Source organism: Cygnus olor, chromosome 3 (genome assembly GCF_009769625.2).
Source record: "Cygnus olor isolate bCygOlo1 chromosome 3, bCygOlo1.pri.v2, whole genome shotgun sequence".
NCBI classification, from domain to species: Eukaryota; Metazoa; Chordata; class Aves; order Anseriformes; family Anatidae; genus Cygnus; species Cygnus olor.
This window is the reverse complement of record NC_049171.1, coordinates 112202873-112228523: the sequence shown is the minus strand read 5'-3', so window position 1 is coordinate 112228523 and position 25651 is coordinate 112202873. Positions and strand designations below refer to the sequence as shown.

The 25651-nt window shown below is 41.5% G+C and overlaps 1 long non-coding RNA gene across 4 annotated transcripts in view; it reads right to left on the bottom strand.

Annotated features, from left to right (window-relative positions):
* LOC121068127 overlaps positions 1–25651 on the bottom strand; it is a 60541-nt gene that overhangs the window by 4393 nt on the left and 30497 nt on the right. For 2 of the 4 annotated variants that reach the window (XR_005818633.1, XR_005818634.1), the window contains exons 6-7: positions 24793–25014; positions 10710–11303 (exon numbers count right to left, since the gene is read on the bottom strand). This is a non-coding gene — a long non-coding RNA (uncharacterized LOC121068127). Of the gene's footprint in view, positions 1–9722; positions 9836–10709; positions 11304–24792; positions 25015–25651 lie in introns of those variants that run through there. The other 2 variants (XR_005818635.1, XR_005818636.1) reach the window with 2 other exon arrangements.

Genomic DNA, 25651 nt, shown 5'->3' with positions numbered 1-25651 from the left:
TTATTTCTTCGTGTTTATTTTGCCATCCAGCAGTAGGTGAATAAAACAGTTTACAATGGTAATTACCATCTGAAAACTAACATTCACACTAGAAGAGAAAAACATCTTCCTCAGGTTGATGCAAGTCCACACCCTTCCTCACAGCTTTCTGCAGTGCTTTCCCAGTGCAAGGAGAAGCAATTTGTTTGTTTGTTTGAGCTATAATGTTATGCAGGTATGAAGTGGCCCACAAGCACAGGATAAAAGCAAGCGAGCAATTACAGTCAGATTCAAATACTAGACCTATTTCAGGCACGACTAATCACTGATGCTTCTCTCACTCACTCCGAATGAGCTAACTTGTGGATTTTTCTGGTGTGATAAAAATCAAAATGAATATCACCCACTCCTAAATGGTAACACCTTCCTAGCAGCTGTCTGACAGAGAACCCCTCTGACATCCCACGTGAAACTGGAAAACATTACAGTCATCTTTCAAGTGCTAGCACCTAAAAGCTAATTAGAGCCCCGGAGCAGACAAACACTTTGTCTAGATTTTAAATCAGTGGAAGCAGAAGTGAAAAAGTGATGGCAGCAAGCTGCAGTTTTCACTTTTGGAGGAGGGAGGCGTTTACAGAGTCAACCCTCCAACTCCCTTTCCTGCAGCGGTAAGCACAGCATCATGGCACAATGTACCTCAGCAGCACTGTGAGAAATGTTGGTAGATGGAAACCAAAGGTGCCAAACCACCTCCCAAGGGGCACTCAGCTCTTCAGCAGGCCATGTTTCCACACAGGAAATATCTCCATGTTCCCCACAGGCTCCTTGCACATTTGCTGTGTTATTTGCCCATCTCTGCTTAAGCCATAAATCTGATAGGGTAGCCGCTGTCTCTCAAGGTGTTAGCACAGAACTTGGCTTTTCATCTCAGTCGAGGCTTTTAGCTGCTTCTGTAGGACAAATGGTAACAGATAACCATAATACAGATCCCTCACGGCCTCAGCAACAATCACCTGTCTAGAAGATTAGAGTTTCGGATGCCTCAACTGAAATTAATTTCTTCCCTTGTTTCTTTATGACTTGCAAGTACCTGTGCCCAAAGAGAAGTAATCAAGAATGGTTCATTTTCTTTTGAAGCAATAGCTGGCTAAAATCCATTTAATCCAAGCTTTTGTGGTTAGCTCTAGTTTGCAGGACCTTGCATAGGGGCACAGCTTTTGGTTTGTTAAAGTAACAGATAATTAATCAAAGTAACAGGCAAACCTGGGGAATTGGGGAAATTTATATGCAATTCCTCTACAATACTTCTATTGTGCTGAAAGACAGGTAGAAAACACCTTTCACTTGTTCCCTCTGAGCCACTGACTCCGTCATTATATTGAGCAATTTAAAAGGTAACTGAAACCATTATTACGGGTACACATAGGAGTGTTCTTGAAAAGCACCCTTCAAGTCTCTTTAATGATTTCTACCCAATAAGCCACTTGCAAAACGTACTTTAAAACCTTTCTGTGAATTCAGGAGTCACAAACAGGTCAGGACTATCAGCCCCAAGGCGTGAGATGCACAGAACAGATACTGGAAAAGCAGAACTTTGAGAAAACCTCACGCTACCTATTTCCCAGCAGCCCCTCCTCTCCCATCACCTTCAGAAAATGTTAATCTAGGGGCTCACTCAGCCTTTCACTTCTCAAACTGTGAGCAAAGGAGATGCCCCAGAGTTTGGGAAACCATCGAGCAGAACCCGAAGAGACAATGCTGAGAGCAGATGGGAGGTCCTGTGCCCCATTAGCATCCCCCAAAATAGAGGGACCCTTAGGGATACCCTTCGGTCCACAAAGGGCTCCCTGGGGAGCCTCCTGGCTGTGGAGGATTTGAGAAGCACAATATTAGTAGTGGAGAAAAAGTTACCTACGAGGAAGACTGTATCTGGGTGATGCATCTTGATGTCAGGAAGACAAGCTGATGAGAAGACTGTGAATAAAAACAGAGTGACTAGTGTGGGTAGAAATGTGGTACTACTGCCCTGCTGCACCACTCACGGCTCTCCCAACAGGCATCTCGGCAGAATCATGGGCTTTTGCTACAGCCCTCTGCAGGCTGGCAGTCTGCTCAGCACCGAGGGAAATTCGGCAATCGTAATCCAACACAGAACAAAGCAGATAAAAAGCAGATAAAAGAGGTCAAAGTGAAGGCCTGCATAGGTCAATACCCTCTAATTGTGAACACAGAGGTGGGCTGCTCTCTGTCCTCTTTATTGTTGTTATTTGTTGTCCCCTGATACCAGTTGTTTTTTACCTTGTTATTTTACTCTCTCTTTTTGCACTTTCCTGCTCCAGAAGACTTCATTTGTCCCTGAAGTTCGTGCTTGGCCATACGAGGAGGATCCAGCAAGGACCACGGACCAGAGGGAAGAGCACAGGAAGGGAGCAAAGAGTTTTCCACAGGGGATTATGTCTGAACCGCACCTTGCCTGTGTTTGCAGCATCTGGGTTTACTCTCTCTCTTGAGCTGCGGAGAAGTTTTCCTGCTGTGCATCAAGTCAAGTGTAAATACAGACTGCTAGCCACAACCTGAATCTATAATGAATGACTTCTGAAACCGTTCAGAGATACTCCATGAATATTTTAGCTAGAAATAGGTAATAACTCGGCCTACGAATGCAGTATACCTGGAGATGCGAACAGACACAGTGTCGTAAATCAACCCAACACTTGTCTTGGTTTTCCAGATAATTCCTAAACTTTCTTTGTAACTTCTGAACACGTGAAATGAGGCCAACGTCAGAAATACTAGTTAAGAGAAGTGGAAAAGAGATAAGTGGAAAACCTGTCCTCATATCTTCACTAACAAGAAATTTATAAAAAAGCTTGGAAGAAACTGCTAGCATTTCTTTAAGAATGTCATGGAGGAAAACAAAATACCAGGGACTGAGGCGATTCTGAAATAATTCTTGGGAATTACAGCTGTGCTGTGTCTGGAAAGGAGAGTGCTTCAGGGCACAAAGCTGTTGCTTTCCTGCACTCTCAGGCACCCACTCACATGCTCAGCGTGACACAGCTCGAAGTAATCTGCAGAAAGAGAACTAAAATGATTAAAGCCTCATTTCAGTCCTTCATAAACATATCTATGGTCACAGAAAAATAAAGTGTTTCTCACTGCTTTTCCCTCTGCTCCCACTCATTTCAGTGGGACTAGGGGATGATCAGGACTTCTGAAAGTAAGGTCTTGCTTGGGCTCTTCCATTTGCAAATTTCTCTTAGTGTCCATAAGCAGAAAAGCTTTACCTTAACCTACACAACAAAACAAACAAAACACTTCCTCTTGTTTTTGTATAGATCTCATCAATACCAAGCTTTGGTTGATCGATATAAAGTAAAACCAGATAAGAAATTACAAACTGAATATGAACATTGTTTTTAAAAATTATAACAACAGGTGTAAAATTTATTTCCTATATGGCATCCCTGGTAGAAGTTTTTACTAGCCTTTTGTTATTTCATTTATTGACAATTCCAGGTAACGAAATTTCAAAGAGTTTTCAGTACCTCACTATAAATGGTAGTGTCTGAAAAGCAAAGTAGAATGTGCATCCTATATTTGCATTCAAGAAATACTGTGTACGCTACTTCAGATATGCCAGCAAAAAGACTATACTACTACTAGTAGCTTATGACCCCCAGAAAGCCAGGAGCATGGGCAGGGGAAAGCAACCACCTCCGGAGGGGGATGGTGCTCTGTGAAGCCCTGAGGTCTGTCTGTGAGAAGATGATGCGAGTGACTTGCCTGACACGGGGATAACTGCATCTCCACCACGACACAGGGCTGCTCTGAGCAAGGAGGGAAGCAGCCCAGGGAAGTTTCCTTTCCTGTAACACTATCAGCCTGCAGGGATGTGCAAAAAGACACAAGTCTAGCAAGACAAAGGCTGTTAGTGCCCTTCACCAGGACACATGGAAGTCCACACAGCAGCTGTGACTCTGAGTCCCTGCTTTGCTCCAGAGCAGTGAAAGACCACGAGGCGATGGCAGTCCTCAGCAAAAAGCAGCAATACAGAAGCAACCAGGCATCAGGTATGTTTGCGCTCAGACGACACCCACTTGTCACCTGACTTCCAGAAGTCAGATGCCTGCCTCCTTCACAGCATCTTTGAAAATCTCCCCAAAGCCATTTCTCAGCAGTCTGCAGTTACTCAGCGCAAGTGCCCCCGTTCGCAACATTAAGATGGTGAAGTGCATTATTTATGGATTCAAATGGCACTATCTTCCTCCAAAGTTATCATCCCAAAGGGTATAATTGGGATAAAACCCTTGATTGTGTACTATGGCCTAAGTAACACTTCGGCAGTAAATAACTCTTGGCTTTCAGCCACTTGATCAATAGTCAGAGCTGACTGAAGACTTACCATCAAGGCATTCAAGAATAATTAAACGTTTCAAAGAACTGAAAAATTTCATGGAAATACTAGTTTTCCTTAAAATATAGCATTTAAGGTAAAAAGAAATAAATAATGGGAATAAAGACAAGTTATTTTATTTTAACTTTTTCAACAATGTACAAACCTGTTACACAAATCATTTCCACCTTTTGTCCTCATTAACCTCTTCCCTTCATTAATCCCCTTGTTTAAGTAGATGACTGTCTAACTGAAACGAGGAATTACTACATGGGAATAGCTCTAGCGCTTATGCTGCTGCCATCTTGGGACGGTTTCAGAGGCAGGCATTCAGGTATTCAGATTCCAGAAAATATACTTTATAATGTGAAACAGAGGAAATTGGATAAATTTACAGTATCCAGAAGAGACTTACAGCTTTGATAAACTTAGTGAATATCTCCACAGTGCCATCATTGAAGTAAGCATACTTGAGTTACCCCCACACCATTGTAGCTGTGTAGCCACAGTAACACATCACTTGGCTTGTCAATTATCTCTGAGTTAATTAACTCAGAGTTTACACAGCTTTTAGAGCAAATTCTGCAGATAGTGGTTTTGATAAGTTGAATGGGCTTTCTGAGAACTTTCTTCTTGTGAACTTTTAAATCATATGCTACGCTGGAAAGACATTTTCCTCTTTTCTTTCATGTCTAAGTAGGAGAGATTCTCCTTTTGATAAACGTACGAAAAGCATCCTTCTACCCCGCACTACGAAACATAAAATTTCAAAAGCCAGTCCTAAAATAGGCCTCGTAGAAGCAGACCCAAGGGCAGGAACTGCAGGACTGAAATATCACATCTGTGAAATAATAGATCAACGGTCACACACACATCTAACTCCCAGTACTAAAGACTTCAGGGGCTGAAGAAAATGGCTCAGGTGCCTGTGACTACGTCTGGATATGCTTCTTTGGACTTACCAGTTCTGACACCATTTGAATAGAAGGCATCACTGCCTCTGAGTTTGTTGTTGCTTTAATTGCAAGCTTGTACCTCTCAGTAAACCTTGCAATCTTTCTCATTAATGAAGGTGTTAATATATTTTCCCTTAAGTATCTGGCATTTGTATTGGCAGGGCTGAGCCCCCAGCTGAAAGCAGATGCCTCTCCTACGAAGTTTTCAATACCCCAAGACATTTAACATCTTCTGTTTTATTGCTACTGAGCAGTGCTTGATCTGCATCTGTTGCGGTGTAGGTGGGTGTATTGTTTCCCTGTTCGTAAAATGGAATTGCAGCACTTCTTTACATCACAGTTATGTTACTTGGGTAGATGGTCTCAACACTGTGAGCAGCCTACAATTCAACAACATTGTAGGACAGATGCCCTAGATAAAATTGTGATTTAAGCATAGAAAGATTCAGCGATGAAAAGACCCTCCAAATCATTGTTCCATATGGATCACTGGTGAACCAGATGCTCCCCTTCTCTTCTCTAAGATCTGGCTAAAATTCATTTCTCTTAGGAATCCTTCCAACATGGCTCCCACTACCAAAAAATTGCACTCCCATACCTGAACTATTCAGCTCATATCTCCAGTCATTGCAGTTTATGCAGTGCTACATAAATGTTCAGAACTATGAAAGAAATATGAATGGAAGTTATGACTCAAAGGAATACTTACATATACGCTCTGCACACTGTATGGTAATGCAACCAGAGGAAAAAATTGATCTTGTAACATTTATCGCTGAGATTTAGTGAGATTTAGAATTAAGCTAGATTTAGTATCCCACTTGGGTCGTGAAAAAAATGGGTAAAGATGAGGCTGCACAAATTTTAAGAGTGCCAAAAGGATACTGAGAAGTCTTGTGGTGCATGGAAGATAGCAGAGAGATAAACCTATTGGCCATAACATTTGCTGTCTTGACATAAGGTTAGGAGTATTATCAATATTTTGTCAATTATACAGAGAATAATGGCCAAGAAATGCCAGCAGTAATGAAGACTGCAAAGAGCAATAGGCAAAAGTGAACCAGCGAATTATACAACAAAGAATCAAAATATGCGGATGGATGTTAATTTCCTGAACTTAAAAACCTACACATACAAAAGAAAATAATTCATCAGGAATTAAAGCACTATCAGGAATAAAGTGGAACAAGCAATTTTATAAAAGCAACTGCAGTAACAGACATCTGTCCGGGTTAGGAACCTGACTGCAGTATTATGTATCAAATGACCACTATTTTTCAGCTCAATTTTTAGATAGGATTAGGAGGCTAACAGAAGAAAAGAAATCACAATAAATACAAGAGTCTGTGGCCAAGAGGTTCCACAGTTTTTTTGATCTAGCAAGAAAGCAGAGAGGGAGAAAAACTGTTGCCACTGAAGTGTTACCTTTGGCCTTATTGATCTGCCAAGAAAAAAAGTGTACAATCAAATACCAAAATAATTAATTGTGAATGTTGATGGTAAAGATCCTGGAAAATACCATAAATCTTCCTAGCTGATTAATGTGATCTTTTAAAATACCATGATAAATGTTAATTACATGCAAATGACAACAGTAAAGTTGTTAGAGCAGGACTGGAAGCTCGGTGATTAGCACCATTGCTCCTGGTTCCCTTGACCTCATGTAGTAAGCCTGAAAACACATGTAATAAATAATGTCGTGATCAATACACATTGAATCCTCCTTTTTTTTTTTTTGAGCTGGGGAAAGATGGTGAAAACAGTACACTTCTTCGTACTGCATGAGATTTAGAAAAGACAGTCGAAACTCAGCCCATCAAGCAGAGGGCCATGCCGGAAGGCATTACGAGAGAAATGGAGCAGCTCATTTTCTTGCCTTTCCTTCACAAAGATGGTATCTCACCCTATGAGCTTCGTCTGCAGCATAACTTCACCTACTCCTTCAAGTTCTCAGCTTACAACAAAATAAGGAATACCTCTAATGCCTTTTATTCAAAATAAATAAATAAATAAATAGATTGAATTCCTGTGCTTGCATCTCCTGACTTCTTCCAGTGAGATTTCCCATCAGGAGAAACAGAGAAGCTTCACCTAAGAATAACTGTGAAACTCTTTGAACGTGAGAGGTATTTGCACTTTCCTTCCCTCCTGGAGGTAACTACAGAGCGACTGAGAGCTCAGTATCTGATGCATTTATTTAGTATTTACTTGCATCAGAGGCCAGGCATTCTATGGCATCTCTTTAGGAGGGATTTCAGAGGAAAATTCAGGTTTCCAGAACAAAACTCACCAAGGATGCATCTCAAAGTACTGCAGACCAACACTAAACAATAGGCTGTCTCTGGAAAAAGAAAATTCTAACTTTCTTGCAGGCTGATAAGGTTTTAGGTTTTTAAATTAATTTCTAGACTGCTAAATAAACGTTTAGGTTCTTTGTTGATGCTCTGGAGCTTGCAAAGCTGATTGCAAAGGTGAGCTGTGCCACCCATGGGCAACATGCCCTGCTCCTCAAGCTGCCTGTGCTGTCGAGGAGCCTTACAGAGGCACTCCCTGGAGACTGAGGCAGGGAAGACGCTTCATCTCACTACCAGAGTTGCAACCACCCAGCAACCCAATGAAGTTGCATAGCAGACTACATGCAGCAAGGCGAGAAAGAAAGTTACCAAAAAAAATAATAATATTCTCAACCTGACTCAGGTATTTGAGGAAAACTAATGTTTTGGGTACTTCCAAGGCACAGAAAGCATAAATTGTACAATTGCTATTAACAGCTTTTCTGACATCATTGTATGTTATTCTTCATGTCCCTGCTGTGTTTTTCTCCATTAGATGGTAACCACAGAAACCAGAAATCAAACAAAAAATGAGCTCTCAACAGTAGAAGCATGGCATTATGGCATAGAATGGTACTCTGCACGTTTGTTATCTGAGCCTGCCAGGCAGAGAAAGAGAAACAGATAGAGGGAAAAAAAGGGTAGCTTTGAGATGTGTATTAAATCTCAGGATGTCAAAGCACAAAACCAAACAGTGTGTGCAACAAACTTCTAAAGAGAGAAAAGCAAAGAACTACTCAATGAAATGGCTTCAGAAGATGAGGCTACATTTCTTCCTCCATAAATACAGCTCCACAATTTAGTCTCTCTTAGATGTTGAATATAAGCCGTCAGCAAGGAGACTTCTCTAGAGAATACTTAGATCTATGTGGTCAGTGCTCTGTAAGCCGCCTGCACACGTCAGGATTCACTGCTTGTGGCAGTGTCTAGTACATGCACTCACATGGGAGCAAGATTCATCCCCTAGTTACACAAAATCAGCCTCCTGGTCATACAGACAGCTAAAATATAAGGAAAAAATGTAGATTTCCCCATTCTTCAATAAGCTTCCACTTGCACAAATATAAACTTCCCCATCTGTTTGCACACACAGCCTGCGATTTTAGGGGCAAAACAACCCAGACATGGATAACTTTCTAGAGACTAGAGATGCAACCAGTAACAGGGCTGCTTTAGGTAAATGTTGATCCTTTTGTACTGTTCTGCCTTGGAATAGGACAGTCACCATATGGGCTGTATCTATCTTGTCTTCCAAAGGAGTGAATTTCAACTGAAGAAGGAGAGAACAGAGAAGCACTTCTAACTCATCGTTACACAGCTCTGCTGCAAAACACTCTTGTAGCAGAAAGGCAAGCAGAGTCTCACAAAACCCATTTATTCAATGACATCTCCATTTCCTCATACATGTGGCAGAGGAGGTGATTTCTGTTTGTACTCGTTAGATGTAAGAAACCAAATCCCTTAAAGTCTAGATTACCATTAAAGAGCCAACCTTGGTCAGGAGCCATCACACGGTTACTGCATTTAATGTAGTTCATTTTGAATACAGGTAGATTGACTAAACTTGACCAAACATCCACTTTCAATCTTCCTGATTTTGCCTCTCAGTCTTAGCCCTGCAGCACTCATCTTTGCCTCATTTCAGGGATGACAAAGAAGTCGGGTAAGCTTCTTTGTCCCTCTCCAGACACAGTTATTACCAGATCTGAAGAGTCAAGAGGTGAACTCCTCCCAAAAGCCACGAGATTAACTGAAAAATAAAAAGTCATCTAACAAACCATTCTAAAAAAATAATGACATTTTTCCCTGGAGCCATAAGGACTGGAAGCTTAAATTTTCTTCTGCCCTGTTTAAATAAAAAATGAATCTGTCACAGATTTTTAAAAGAGTGCACTGACAAATAAACTAAAGACTTTTGCTGAACCCATTTGGGTTGGCAATGTAGTTTGTTGCTTCTTCTCGTGTTTTCTTTTCCTATTTCATAACTGGCCAAAACGCCCGAAGTATAAAACATTCCAGTTAATTTTCTGAAGCACATAGCGTTGGCAGAACTTCAGTGGGAGCAGTTTAGACAGCCAATGAATGTTTTTGAAATCTCCCATTTTTCCCATGCAAAATGAAGCTTCACATTAATGGAGAAGGCTGCCACTTGATAGGACTAAGTCCTACATCTGGAAGAGAGATAGCAAAAGCAATAACTGTACCATGGCTCTTATCCAGTGCTGGCTTTGTAATAGCAATAATAGTTATCTAGTCAGTGAATGCAAAGATTAATTCATATTTTGCAACACCTTAGAAATTTCGAACGGCATCTAGGTAAAGCTAAGTGCTCTGCTCTCGTCAGTTCATTTAGTGCTGCTCCGTACCTCTTCACCCGACGCTCACCAAGGGCGACAGGGGCCCTTCCAGCACAGGGTGCGTGCTCCTACGTGGGTGGAGATCATGGCCAAGGAGACCCCCAGCAGTGCACTGGGCTACAACAGCCTGTTAAATCAAATGGCATCAGATCCCATGTTTTAGGGTGCAGGGTGTACCCTAGTTTTTCCTACCCACGGAAAACTGCACCTGAAACATGCATGGGAAAACAAGGGGTATACATACAGGCATAAAGTTGCAGTACTTTTTCTGGTCTCTACCTTCTTACTAGATAGTTTTTATTGACAGGTATTCATCGCTTTTTAACAAAATTAATCCCGGTGAAATTCAGTTTTGAGGGATTTCTTATTTGAATTTTTTTTACGTTATGAAGAGAAACTATTCCTACAGCTTCACACTTCTGACAAATTCTACTTTCTGCTTTTAAATCACATTTTATTTAAAAGGAAGGTAAGTGTTAGAAATAAGAAACAGCAGAATTAAAGTAAAATGTTTAAACCTAGTCAGATTTTTTTTTATTTTCATTTTATGAAAATGCTCAGCAGTAAATTCTCACTTCCATTAAAGACATAATAAAGTAAGGCAAATACTTCTGCCTACTCTCTTAAAAATATGCAAAAGTACATTACTGAATATGAAACTAAAAAATATGTGGTCTGTGATGTTTAACAGGTCTCCAAAGAAACCAGGATCTCTCTTTTGATTTGTGTAAAAAAAAGTTGTGAAAGCATTTAATGAAAGTAATCCATTTGAAATGGAAGAGGAGAAAGGACTTATTTAATAGAATGGTTAAAAAACAGATATCTGCTAGGAGCGACAGTTTTGAAACTAAATATTATGTTAGCTAGGGATAATTCCTACTTTTCAAAAAGCTGGTTTTATAAAGATTAGCCCGGCTCCCTCCACAGAGATAGGGTGCTGCAGGCGGCTGCTGTAACACATCTGCCCAAATTACAATGAATGATGGATTTATTACCTTTCAGTGATCCTCAGAGAAACATGGTTTGCAAGCGTAACACGGGCTTTCTCCACTACAGTGGATGCAAAGGCTAGTTACATTCCTCTTTTCCCCTTCCCCAGCTCAGGATGGGCCACACAAGCACCTTCTGTATGCAGCAGCTGAAGCACAGAGAAATTCCCCTCTGCAAAGGGAAGCCCAGGCTGAGGCCTTGGGTTTATTCCAAGGTTACTTGTTGCAAGACTTGCCTAAGATGTCCTTGATCCTGGACGGTTTTGGTTCTTGACACCAGCCTGTCTGGCTTCCTGGGGAGACAAAGCATGAATTAATAGCACATACAGGGTGGAACAGTAGGTCTCATTATTTGTGCACTTCGTTCAATGACTCTTCAATGGGATTCAAGACTTGCCACTGCCCAGCAAGACCCCCTATCACTTGCACACTTATTTCTGAACACAGTACTAGCAAGCAGCTCAGCTGGGGGAAAAAAAGTATAGTAGTTGAACTGAAATAAACACACACAAACAAGTAAAATTGCTTAGAAGTGAAATAACCTGGCCCTAGCTAACCCCTCTCTGCAACACCATGGCATTACAGACCTGGGGCACTCCCAGGCTGGTGTATCCACGCTCACTGAGACGTAACTACCCACACATTGCATGGCCCTGCAAAAATAACCATGCTGCAATGTTAGCATCCCTTCCAGCCTCAAAATGCTCGTGTCTGCTGAAGACCAGAGCCAGCAGTAAGGACTGGAGGCAGCGCTAGGGGCACAGAACGGTTTTGTTTCTGACAGATTCCTCACATACTGCTGACTCGGTGGCTAACAATGGATGTCTGCTGCTTTACCCAGAAGGGAACATACTGCAGGGGCAAGGCGGGGAGATACAATGCTCCCTGATTTTTGTGGCTGCTATTATTTATGTTCTAGATTTTTCATGGAAAACCAAGGCATGATTTATATTAGGCAGAGAGTCCATTGTTCAGCATCTCAGTCCAGTTCTGCCAGGATATTTAGGGCACTCTTCATTGGGAACCTGTTTGGGTAAGCCCTCAATGATTAAGGCATTCAGATCTCCTTCTCAAAAAAAACAGCAGACCCTGAATCACACCGATTGCCAGTGTGTTCTGGGGGGTTTAAATGGCTTTGTTGTTTTTAAACTATGGCAACTAAGTGCCTGAGGAACCTAGATGCTCTGGAAAGAAATGAAGAAGTATGAAGGATTTACACTAGAGCCCTACACAGATGCCCACGCATCTGTGTAGAGCAAAGCTTTGCTGCCTGCATCTGGCTGCTGGGACACAGCCTGCTCATTGCCTGCTCCGGTGGGGAAAGAAGCACTGCTGAGTGCAAAGGAGACATGGGTTTTGCAAACCCATTTCTTTTGCTGCCTTACAGCCCATCAAACTCTAAATCTGTATCATAAAGCATGGCACAGCCAGTACCCCTAGCACATCACAGGAATCAAAACAAAGTGATTCTGCTCCTTCCTCCTCGCCCCATGCAGCCCTGGGGAAATTTATCTGCAAGAACAACTGGCAAAATGCAGCTAAAGTACAAACCTGTGTGACGGGTTAGACACTGGCTGAAAAGGGAAGAGGCAATGCAGGGCTTCGCAAGGATGTTTCTTCACAACTCATTTTCTACACACCAGTCAGGTCCATTTCCTTGTCTCAGAGGGAGCTACAGTTTTAGTGGAAGGAGATTCGTTTTCCTGTTTTATGTGCAAGATCTTCTCCATTGCACCTGATTTTTCAGCACCTGACCCTCACAATACCACGTCCAAGCTGCTTGCCAGGTACACACCTCGGTACACATCACACCCCAGTTTTAATTTTGCCCAGATTGGGAACCAGCCCAACACAAAAGCAGAAGCTGTGGCCAGGGCAGGAGCAGGTTTTGCCTTAACCCCATAGGATTAGAAGACAGGGAAGTGTCCTGGGCCATACAGCTTTGATGTAGCTCCAGGTTTTGGAGTCTCTACGTATAGCTCCTGGAAAGCGTCAAAAGCGCTAGGCCCAGGAGTGGTTTCCTAAAGCTGCTGACTGTAGGGATGCTCCAGAAAGCCCCTCCTTCAGCAGGGCTTTGGCACTTGACTCCAGTGCCCTCATCTCCACAGGACGGACAAACCCCCAAATCCTACCCAGAGGGATTCACAGCCCTGGCATTATAATGTCGGCGAATTTGGCACAGCCCTGGCACCTACTATTCTGGCAAAGGTCTTTCAGTTCAGCTAATGGAAAAAGGCATATTTCAGCAATGCAGAGGCTGAAATTCCAAAGGTAATTTAGGGGCCAGCAGTCACAAGTGCATCACACTTTCTGACCTTTCCATTCTGAGCACCCATTTACTGCATTTCGCACAATCTGTTCTGACTTATCACAGTGCTCCTGCCTTCTGGGACATTAGGGCCTGCTCCACCCATGCAAAAGGTAATGAGTAATCAGAGAATTAAAGAACACAAGTAGCTTCTCTAGAGGCCATTTACGATTTCACATACTCACTGAAAGTGCTAAACTGTTCATTGACAGAAGCCAAAAGTACCATCTCCCTGGTGCTATTGTGATGAAGAAGTACTTAAAGCACTGACACCAACAACAGATAAATGTATCTCTTTAAAACATAATTTTAGAAATCAAGGTCAGCTCGTGCTGAATAGAGGATACTATAGCTACTCAGTAGATAAATATTTACGTTATTCTTTCCCTGAACCTCCACAACTAGGTATGAAGCAGGACTAGCATACCTCCTGCTGGGGCTGGGAAAAGTGAAAAATATCAACTCAAAATACTCTCAATATTTTGGCAGGTGTCATAATAGAAAACCACAAAAGCACATTACACTTCTAGTAAGTAAATACTCCTCAATGTGCTTATAAGTCAAAAAAAAAAAAAGATTTTAAATGCATTCAGAAAAAGTAAAGCTAGTGGTTTTCTAATAGGGAATGAAATGCAAATCCACAGAACACACTATATTATTTTTGCACGCTCAGATGACTTGCTTCCCCCAGCAATGCTCAAGGTTTTTTGTTGCATGGGAAGATCAGTGGAAAGAGCATGTCAATGGCATTTCTTTGGTGAAGGGAGATGAGGACACTATGCAGGAACATATGCAACGAATGTCCCTTATTTTGAGAGCTCTGTGTCAACATGCACTCATGCCTACCTGATCTGCCAGACTGGACTCAAGTTAAATCGGACCCAGTTAACACTTGCTAGCCCTGCTGGATATCTTTCACAGAAATACAAAGATGTTCAGCAGTCTTCGCTGTTATAGCAATGCAGCTTTGTTTGTTCACCTTAGTAGTGTTGACAGCGGGAGGATTGCAGAGGCCAGAACTCTACCCTGAGGAGCCCAGAAAGCCAGCAGAGAGCCCTTAAGCACAGTCAGTGTTTTATAGATTTTACATATTCATTTTGTTGCCTTAGGATCACTGGTTCATAAGCCTAATTTTTTTTTTTATTTGCAACACTAATCACTTCTGTTAAGCGGTCTTCAAATTTCATTAGGATGTTATTTTCATGTATTATCATTAAGTCGTAGTATAGCAGTTGTATTAATTCATCAGCACAATAAATTCCAGCAAACAATCCACATATTCCAGCCTCCAAAAATCCCTTTTATTCTCCCTTTTAAATCCTTATGATCTGGGATCTAGATAATTCTAGCTACAAACATTTCTACACTGAAAGCCCATTTGATGACAAGCTTCCCAGCTTGCATTCATGCAAAAGTTCAACACCACAAAAGGGCTGTCAGAGAAACACCAAAGGAGCAAATGTTGAGGGGAGGAGGGGGTGCCTAGACAGACAGCTTCGCTTCTACACACACCTTTTCAACTGCTGTAATTCCCAGCACAGTCAGATAGAAAACCTCTAGTCTGACACAACTACTAGCATAAACACCCATGGCAAGGCTGGATCCAACTAGTAAATCTCATTATTTTGTCCTGATCTGCAGTAAGGCTAAGTGCATTTTCTTGCATAAGAGAGAAAATGTTAAAATCCTGAACTGGCAAAAGAAAATGGCTGTAAGGTTCTGATTTACTAGAAAGCAAAGTGAAAGAAGCTGCACCTTGCCAAAGAATTGTAGGTATTGATTTTGCCTTCTGCCCCAGTGACAGTGGTTAAAAGCTTTCCTGTTCTGCTGGAGAAGAGGTGGTAATTTAAAAATATATATATTCTAATGTTCGGTCTTAAAGCAGCGCTGTGTGCTGCCACAGAACGACAGAGGAGCTTTTGGGTACTAAGCAGATCATGAGGTTTGAAAGGTGGAGGTTTTTCACTGTCAGCATGTCGCTCCTTCCGCTTCTTATATTTGAGTGGCATTTGATAAGTAGATTGAAGATGAAAAATGTTTTAGCTTTAAAATAGCTCATTTCAGCCTTTGGAGTTCCCTAGGAGAAATGTCATCCTCCTTAGAAATGAAGAAGAGGTAAATACCATTCATACATTTCTGAAGGAAAAAACCTTACCTTGTTCCTGTTAAGCATTAAATATAGTATTTAAGCTTCCAACAGACCCATTTCCTATGTACCTTACTGTCATGCAGAGAAAAGAGCCCAAGTGGCTCAGGAAGGTATCTTGACATGTGCAGCTCAGCTGCTCTGCAGCAGCACGCTGCCGGCTGAGGCTGGACCTTTTCACCAAACCATCCGTCTGCCTTCCTGGGGTCAGCCAGCTCACAGGAGTGCTCCCATCTTCATTGTCTGACAGGGACTGCTATGGGATGATGGGAACTTTTGGCTGAAATGTGCAGCCTAGGACAGCCTGCTCAGGGTTGGACATCCAATCGACAGGCGGATAAGGCTAGAGGAACCACTTTCACCCACCACACACGAGGTGTAGGTGAGAAAAGGAGGCTAGGCAAGGCCTGTCCAGCAGCACCCAAGGGACCAGCAGGATGGGTCCCGCTTTCCCCCACTGGTGGGGCCTCTGGGACACAGCTGGGACCCGTGCAGGAGGCGCCAAAGTTGCGTGGTGTGGGCTGCAGGGGGGCACTGAGCACACATCAGTCCCCACAAGGCAGCGCTTGGTGGCAAAGAATCAGGATGAAGTAAACCCAGTGTTTCTGGCTACATCATAAAACCCTTCCCAGAAGTGCTAAAACTTTAATTGAATTGTTTTTAGTCATTCGATTTTAAAGACAAACCTCTTTTCTGGGAATATTGGGTCTCTAACAACCCTAGTATATCACAGCAGCATCTTTATGTAATTAAACCAACCTCACAGCAATTTCCAGACTGACTGCTCAGTACAGCAGTCCCTGGGCTGTCTGAACCTTACTCAGTAACTGCTCTTCAGCTAGCCTGCTCTTGGTGATGGTGGAGGAATGTTTTGACTCAAAGAAGAGGGAGGAAAAGGAGAAACGCATCCTTCCCTGACTGCCTGGCCCCTCTCCCCTCTCCACAGCCTCCCATCCAAAGGCCACACAGCAAATCCCATTCCCTCATTTGGGATGCCTGACGATGATTTATTGAAGCCCAGACATGAATGGCAATTCCACGCAAGTGAGGCAGCCCAGTGCCTCCACGATTGTTGCACAACATAGCTGGAATAAATCAAAACAGCTGCCTTGAAATTAATTGCAAGGATACTGGTGCATACACTAACAAGAGATCTGGTCCCTCTGACTTGAACAGATTGTGTTTTTTTCTCCCTGGTGCCTCAATTGAGAAAGAGACTATTTAAATCAAATACTATGCTTTAAATCATGTCCCTTCTTGAAAGTAGCTGTTATTTACTCTCCAATTTCATTGCAGACACTGCAGCCCTCATTATTCAATCATAATTACAAGAGGAAAAACAAGCGTTCTTCATATAATTATATCAAACGCTTTACTTTTAGTTCATTAAATCTCTGGTATCTTCCTCCCATTGTTCATGCATCCTCTTATTTTTGTTGCTCTTCAGTGTCTGCTGTTTATCTGGCAGGCCTTTCCAGTTTACATATATATACACACACACACACACATATATATATATATACACACACATGTGTGTGCATTTGCATACTGCAAGTATTTTTATACTGTAACCCCCAGTAAGGTGCCTAAATAGCTGAAATTATTTCTTCCAATAAAATAATCTCTTGAATTTATTGACCATGTACTTGAAACAACACTTGCAATTGTTGCTTACCCATTTCTTCCAAGAAAGGTTATCAATTTTTTACAACTTTTTGCCCTATAAAATGTTGTCTGAGGCATTTATTTTTTTCAGCTTTCTTTCTTTCATTATTCTGCTGCCTTTTTTTTTCCTTCCCCTAGTCATTCATTAGCACTTGTAACATCAAGATCCTAACATGCAGAGCAGGTCAAATCAGTGGTGTGTAGACAGGAAGACTGCAGCCATCTGACGTCAGTCACTACCCCATCTCAAGGTACTACAGAAAGCCAACACAAGTCACCTGCCATCTTCTAGAGAACGAGGTACCGGTGTTACACCCTACAGTCCCAAAGGGATTCTGAGACTCCTCTACAAGGCATTAAAGCAGTTCCTTAAGTAGCTGTGGAAGTTTCAGTGCTAGATCATGAACTTAAAATATATTTTCAAAAGAAAACCCCCAAACATTACCATAGACATAAATCAGGATCAAAATATCTATACTTCCGTGGTTTTTTTTCCAGAGAATATTTATGCTCATCCCAACTTTTTGTGGCCATCTTCCAGCATAGTACTGACAGAGAAGAACATGGCATTCAAGACAAGCACAATGTGACTAGGGCAGCCTCCCAGAACTGACATCTGGCTCATGCAAAGACTTGAAGGAAAAAACAAGGTGATTTCAAACCACCCAAAGCCAGAGAAACATATCAAGCAGAGCGCTGGTGTGAAGAAGATTAGAACAGTATTTATGTCGGAGAAAACCTCCTGCTGGCTCTAGTGCACTGTGGATCCTGGGGAAGCTGCACTGGCTTCTTCTTGAAAAATCTAGTCAGTTTAAGAAAAAACCCATTTAGTCTAAACAGTAACATTTTCTCCCCAAAGTGGCCAAGTATCATAGCGAAGTGGATTAATTACTGAGCTAGCATCTTTCTCCTGACTGTTGATAAAACTCCAAGTGGAGAGGACAGTCAGTAGTCAAAGCACTGCAGCACGTTTGTTTAAAATCAGGGAGTATAGAAGTGATGTCTCCAAAATCAGGAGGATTGTTTTGATTTTTGTGGAAGAATGATGCCGCTGAGAAGGATTTGCAGAGCTCCCCTGGCGCGGCTCTGATGCACCAGTTTTCTGGCTAAAGTCAGCTCAGCACATCCATAACTGAGAGAATGTCACTGATTTCCTTTCTTCAAAAATAAAGGATTGAAAATGTGAAAGGAGTGCATTGAAATGCCCTCTGAAAGATGATAAAAAGCAGGGGGAAGGTCTATAGAAATCATTGTTTTGCACTTTTTTTTTAAACTGCATATACTCATGAAACATTGCGGCCAGCTGTTGTTCTCACACAAAGAGGGTATCACTGTTGTGATCACAATGATAATGAACCCCCGACGTGAACACAAAGTGAAAGACACTATCTTATAAAGCATATAGAAGACAGGATGGAAGAAGTGCTTATTGCTTAAACAATGACATTTCAAATGAATGAACACAGTTGCAAACTGGTCTGTATCTTAGCCTTGCACAATGTTAGATCCATTTTTGAAAATTTAGATATTCAGAGGCTAATTCATACAAGATATGACTAGAGGTGTTTTGAGGCAACTATCGGAGAAGTGGAAGTATTCTTAATATCAGCACTTACTTTTAAGTGACATTATAGCTATTTTCCTTGAAAATAAAGGTCACTTCTAACCATGCACAGGAGCACTTGGTACAGATACAGACAGGTACGTTTAACTACTGATAGCTGTCTGATACCAACATTTCTTTGTTTGTAATCCAGTTTTTAACCTTTAGCCTGCTTGTGGTGGTAACACCTTTTATCCAAGTAGGAATAAGCCTCAGCTGATTTCTTTTTCTCATCCCACATTTTGCAGGCCAGTCTGAAGCATTCTTTTGCCGATTTAATCCCTCAACTTTTCTCTGACCCCTCTAATTCTTAACAGCATCCTGACAGGCAAACGTTGGACACAGTGGAGCAAGGCCATTCAAGTGGTTGTAACAGCATTTCCAACCCTTGCCTATCTTCTCTTCTGCAAGACAAGGTATGTGCAAACATGAACAGACTCTGGACACCTAGAGAGCCAACAAGACAGAACGTGCTCATGTAAAACGGATTTTTAGCTGCCTGATATTCATGCATTCAGCCTGGCTCCCCCATTTCCCCACCAAACAGATGTTCAGAGAGCAGACAGGCAAACACACACTAGTTCTTTGACAGTGGCTTTATCCTCCTCACCTGTTTAGAAGTTGTTTATGAATATAGGAAAGAGAAAAAATGTGGTACAGATGAGGTCTGCAGGTCACACAAACCCTCCCCAAAGGCAAAACACTAATGTCTGTTCTCACAGTGGTTAGTTATAACATGGGACTCCCTGCCTCAGTATGTCACTAAAGATGAAGAATTACACAGGGGATTTAAAGGAGGAGCAAATCTCATTCCAACTCTAATCTTCAGAATGATAATAATGAAGTGAAATCTATGGGTATTAAACACAAAGAACAAAAAGAAGTCCTGGAATGCAAATACAGCTTACTGCTTATGCCAGACTCTAGGAAGAAGAAAAAACACACAAGACAAAACATAAGGTGGAGAAGGGTTCTTACTCCTGGCTAGGAAGCCAGGCATTTTGGAGGCAGGGTACTGGCCCAGGAGAGCTGTTCGGACCAAACCTGGCAAACTCTATTTTCTCAAGTTTGAAAATCCGTTTTCATCCACAGTCAGGATAAGTGTACCAGTAGCTCTGAGCTTGCTTTTCAGCTTTCTATACAATTAATTTAAACCAACCCTTTACTTTCACTACCAAGTGGAAGAAAATAAGCTGCTCTGTGGAAGCTTACACCGTAGAGAATACCGTGCTGGAGGTTGAGAGATCACGATTGTGTTTTTTTTTTTTTTTTTTTTTTTTGCGTATTTTTACATTTTTACTCTATTGCATAGAAGTAGAAAGATTTAGAGAACAATTTCTCAATCTGCTTATAGTTCTCTATCATTTAAAATGTAATTTCTAGGAATATTATTTCTTGCTTAAAATATAAAGGACAGCTCTTACTGTGACAGAAGCAAACGGTGTCAGTATTAAAAATAGGCCCATAGGGTCCTCCATACATTGTGATAATGAAATGCTATTTTATTGTCAAAGCCGTAAAATCAAATGCCACAACAAAAACACGGTGTCCACCTACTACATAGAACAGCTTCTACCACTGCCTTTTATTCTGCTACACTCCTCCAAAGCAGCAGGTAAACTGGCCCAGAAATTATGGCTCAAATAGACAACCTAAAATTGACCTTCTGCCTTTTTTTTTTTCCCCAAACAAGAACTTCATACCAAAATCATTATCAAGCCAGAGCGCTTGTGTACAAATGAGTCTCTTCCTGTCTCTGAATCAAACAACTTTCAAGCAGCAGTGATGACATCAAGGCACAGAAAAGATGACCAGCTTATTCATTACTCTGGTACCAACACACACAGAATTCCTAACACTGCTCCAAGGGCTTTAGAAAGAAACCAAAACTTACATTGATTTTTCAGGGAGACAAAGGTCCAGAGACAACAACCTCCTGAGCAAGATTTTTTAAGTAGAAAAATATTTCACTCACCACAAGGAGCTTCCAAAATTTGATCCCACTATTTTCCAGCACTCTCTGCTAGAAAATTCATCTCCCCTGAAAACTGCACAGGCCCAGTGTTGTAGCGAATTGCACAGCACCCTGGGATCTGGGCTCCTAGGGCGGAGGCTGCAAGAATCCATTTAGGAAACAAAAAATCCCTTCTTAATGACTACATGAATGTGAATAGCAGAACAGGATTACCACGAGTTTACACTGACTTGATTCGCACTAAAATCACAACAAAATTGATTCTTCTTTACACTCAAGCCATTTATTTTATGGTAATCCGTCAAAATGAGGCAGTAATGTTTGAAGGTCCCTTATATTACTAGAGTATCATAGAGAGCTCCAAAGGCATGAGATATGCACACAGGCAAGTAAGAGCAAAATCCCCTCAAGTGCCTACATCTATTTTGATTGTGTATATATAAGAACAGATAAAACCTTCAGGGCTGAATAAAAACCGTGGTCAGCAGACAGCTATCCTGCCTGGTTGTTTGTTTTCTTGGGGGCTTTTTTTGGACAGGAAAGCAACTGAGGTGCCTGGGTGTTTTAAGAACTGTAGCATGAGCTTGATCTGTGTGTGAGAATTGAGAGCAGAACTGGAAAAAACTCAAGTTTCAGCAAAGCTGTTAGGAAGAAGAGATGTTCAGCAAAGAAAAATGTAGTATTTATAGACTTAAGAGCCATGGAACTACTATAGAAAGTATGTTAAAACCCTACAAGTCATGTTTTTTATTTTTTTTGAGAACTAAGTGTCATAACTCAAGCAGGGTTTCCTTCGAATCTCTTTGGAGGAGGATAACGAATACATTTGCTTAAAGAATTAATCACAAAAATCACTAAGTAAAAGACTGAATGGAACTGTTCCATCCAGAGCTGTAGATGGCTTTCAGAACTTGCCCCCCACCCAGTATGAGTTTCAGCAACTGATATGACTGAAGAGGCAGGCACACCATCAGCACTTGGCAAAAGACTGCCAGAAGGTGCAGAGAGAGACAACTAATGGCCATGCCTTATCCCAAAGGGAAAACGCTGGGCTAGAAGATCCAGCCTTACATCACCAGATGCGCTAAGCCTGCAGGGACCAGAGCTGCTCCTCTTGCAGGAAGTAATTACACCATATATTTTATAACCAAGTTTACTCCCAAGAGGTGTGCTCTGCTCTGCCTACATAATTCAGACAGAAAGCCCATCAGACCAGGGATACACCCCATCTCACACCAATTTATGCCAGTCTAGGCCTGCTGCTTTGCAGCACAAAGTTTAACCTAGAGGAACTCAAGGCAGATTAGTTTTTTTTACATGCTTCATCCTACCCACTGCTGTAAATTATTCAGCTTTATCCACACAGTCCCTCGTCTGCTTCAGTACTACCCAGCTCATTAAGAGACCAATATTTTCCTCATGCTCTCTTTTTGTTTAGTGCCTGTTCTGTTTCCGCCTACCCCTTCCCATATGTCAATCAAAATTACAGCCCCCCCCCCCCCCCCCCCCGATTTGTGTTGTTGGAATTTTTTTTAACAAACGGGAATGCGTAGGACTAGGAAGGAACAAAGAACATGTGTTTCTATGAAGCCATATATTCTAATCTGAGTAATGAGAGGAAAGCCACAGAACATAAACAATTTGGTGATTTGTTATTGAAGTCACAGGAAGTTTGCTCATGTAGCATGAAACTGCCCACCAGGAAACCCCCCAGTGAAGTAACAGATTCAGTGCCATGACAGAGCTGCCATCCACATATCCTAACATCGACTCTACCCAATGTTAAGTTGGGTGACTAGAACGGAAGGAGGCAAGTTTTCTCTCCTGAGAAGCCAGTGGAGAAAGCACTGGCAATCTGCATTTGACTATTTTCCAAGTGGTATTTTTTATTTACTTATTATTATTTTTCCTCTTAAATTGAAGCTATACCTCTTTTGCTTAGCAACTCTGATCTGTCTTATGTGGTCTCCAGCTGAAACCAGGGCTCCTCTCTGGTATGTCATCAAAAGCAACTACAGATCTGTTGATGCTGCAGACATCAACACAGCACTGAGGTAAAGGAGTTGGAGCAGGTGCCAGAAATAAACTACCCGCTGCAATTTGCGGCTTGCGAGGAACAGAATAAATGGGTCCACATGAGCTTATCCCGGTATCAACATATGACTTATCCTACAGCATCCTGTACTGACTGTCCTGAGTATATTTGCAGCAAAAGCCCCAAGCACACCCCAGCTAAACAGAAAGGGATGGGCGCAGAAACGAGTGAAGCAATCTGCTCATTTCCCCAGAAACGAGTGAAGCAATCTGCTCACTTCATACATGGATACAGGAGCTAAGACATCAGTGTGCTCCATCACCCAGTGCAGTACTTCTCAGCTGTGGTTGAAGCAGAATTAGCATTCACTCCAGTAGTCAGGATGTCTTACACAGGTTTGAAGGCTATATTCATCAACATATTCTCTCCCCCTAGGAAATGCCATGTTTGACTGGGTTACTAGATGTGTTAGGAAAGATCTGTTAACTCCAAAGTGTTTCGTTACTACATTTCAGCACAGTTCTTACATTAACATGTAGCGAAGTTTGCCTCCAGGTTCTCCATTTTTCTGTTTGCACAACAAGGAGCTAAGCTGCAGGCACACGAACGAAGGCTCACAAGAATACATTTTCTCTGAGCAGGGTGCTATGGCTCAATATGACAGAAGTGAACATGCAATCTGAGAAAAAAAAAACACCTTCCTACATTACACAAGCACCATTACTTTGTGGAACATCTGATATAAAGAAAACTCAGGCATGTACTAGGTTACAACACTTGGGCACTACATTGTGAACTCTTGCTTTCTTATCATACTCGGAAATTACAGAAGCTCTCTCATTATACTTACATTCCCTTATTTCCTACCCAAGTACTTAAGAAACTGTGTCACAGCAGAACTGCAGGATAGAGTAAAGAGGCATCTAGACACACTTGGGTGAGTGATGGGGCTGTTTTAGATATAATTTGATTTCACATTCAGAATCACATAAGATAAACATGAATTATAGGATAATTAAGGTGGGAAGGGGCATCAGACCAATCCTGTATTCAAAGCAGGCTGCTTTTAATCTAATTTTACAAGGGTTATCCTTGGTGTTCCTGTGAATCTGCTGCAATGTATCCAATAGAAGCTGTTCTGTACCTTTACTCACCTCAGAGAAGCATTTAGAATGTGTAAATGACATCCATAACCATCCATTTACTTTGACAACCTGTGTGCTTCTGCTACTAGACACTCTTATGAAAGGAATGATTTTGTTCACACATATTCATTCAAAAAGAAGTGTAATTAGTATTTCTATGTATGCACCCTCCTCACAACGACATCCTCAAGCCTTTTACTAGAACTATTATTTTTTTGTATCTTCAGTCAAGCTACCTGATTATTCACAAAATAAAACGTCAAAAGCCTTAGGAAGAAAAATCATACAACCCATGTCAGCAGCACAGTTCTGGATGCTCTTGCATAAAATGTATCCATCTGACATCCAGCAAACTGAAGTATTTATTTACCCTTTTGATGTACAAATAAAGCCTGAGAACACATGGTCTTTTATAACTAACTTTTATACCTCTATATGTATTCCTGGCAACAACCTGTGCCTACTGAAATGAGGCTGACTCAGAAGTTGGGATGGCACATCTGTGACAAACATCTTACACATTTCTGCCCCTGAATATTCTCAGCCTTATGAAGGAATGACTGATGTCAAACAGATTGAGGTTTACTACTGCTCTGGCAACCATTACTAAATAACTAGAGGAAAAAACACATGTTCCAGCACATTTCAATATCCTGTATAAAGAACACTCATATTTTCAGAAGCCTCTAGTAGAAGAAAAGTAGTAAGCATTTTGGACCAGAGAACTGGAGAAGAATTTTTGTTGTTGTTGTTGAGATTTCAGTTTTATAGAGCAGTGTTAGCACATCACTGAATCCCATCATTACTCATTAAACATCATGTTTGCACTCTTCACAGGATATATTTAAATACACGTAAGGGTGCAACAAATGATTAGTTTATAATTAATATAAAAACACTCTTACCTTCTTGCCAAGAAACGTGCCAACAGGTATTCAAACAGGCAAAGTATTTTGTTTTGGTGCTCCCCACAACTGATTCTTGAGTGACTGGCTTTTGATGTTTGCTGTGGACCTGCTTTCAGCTGTGTTGCTTATTCCAGTTTCTGCTATAACTTCACACTCACACGGCAGGAACTCAGCAATGCTGATTTTAAAATAATAGGTTGTCTTTTCCAGCAGTTTTTCCTGTACAGATGCAACAGAAATATCAAACTGGTGAGTTGTACTGCTGTCACTTAGACAGTGGAGGTGTTACTGAGAAAAATTATGCCAATAATGAATGTCTACAGTGGAAAAATGCATGTCAGAAACGGACTTAAGGGTCTGCTGTAGCATTACTACTAATTGGCACCTATCTGTATGTAATTATATGATCATGCAGCATACTTGAATGATAATGGAAAAATAGAAGACTTACAGGAAAAACAGACTTGTAATTGGGATTGTGCAGAATATGCGGGGGCTGCATTAAAGTTTGCCATTTCTCATTCATAAGTTTCACAAGCCTATCATTAAAAAAAAAAGTAGTTTCCAAATTGTGTAACAGTCGTTTAAAATTGGTTCCTGCACTTCCCAAGCAGGGTTGCAGAAGCTGCAATATTCTTTTATTTGAGAACTGTTACATTCAGAAGAGGCAAACCTAGCCTCTTTTCGGGTTCATCACCTGGTGGAATAAAAGGCAGTGCCTCAGTCCCTGCAATACTCCTTTCACTGACATTCTTTGACATTACTGAGCCTGCAGAAGCATGTTTGCACTGACCTCAAGGGGAGCAGCAGATCTGCCTCCAGCAACAAGGTGCACGTTACAGCTGCACTCTCCATG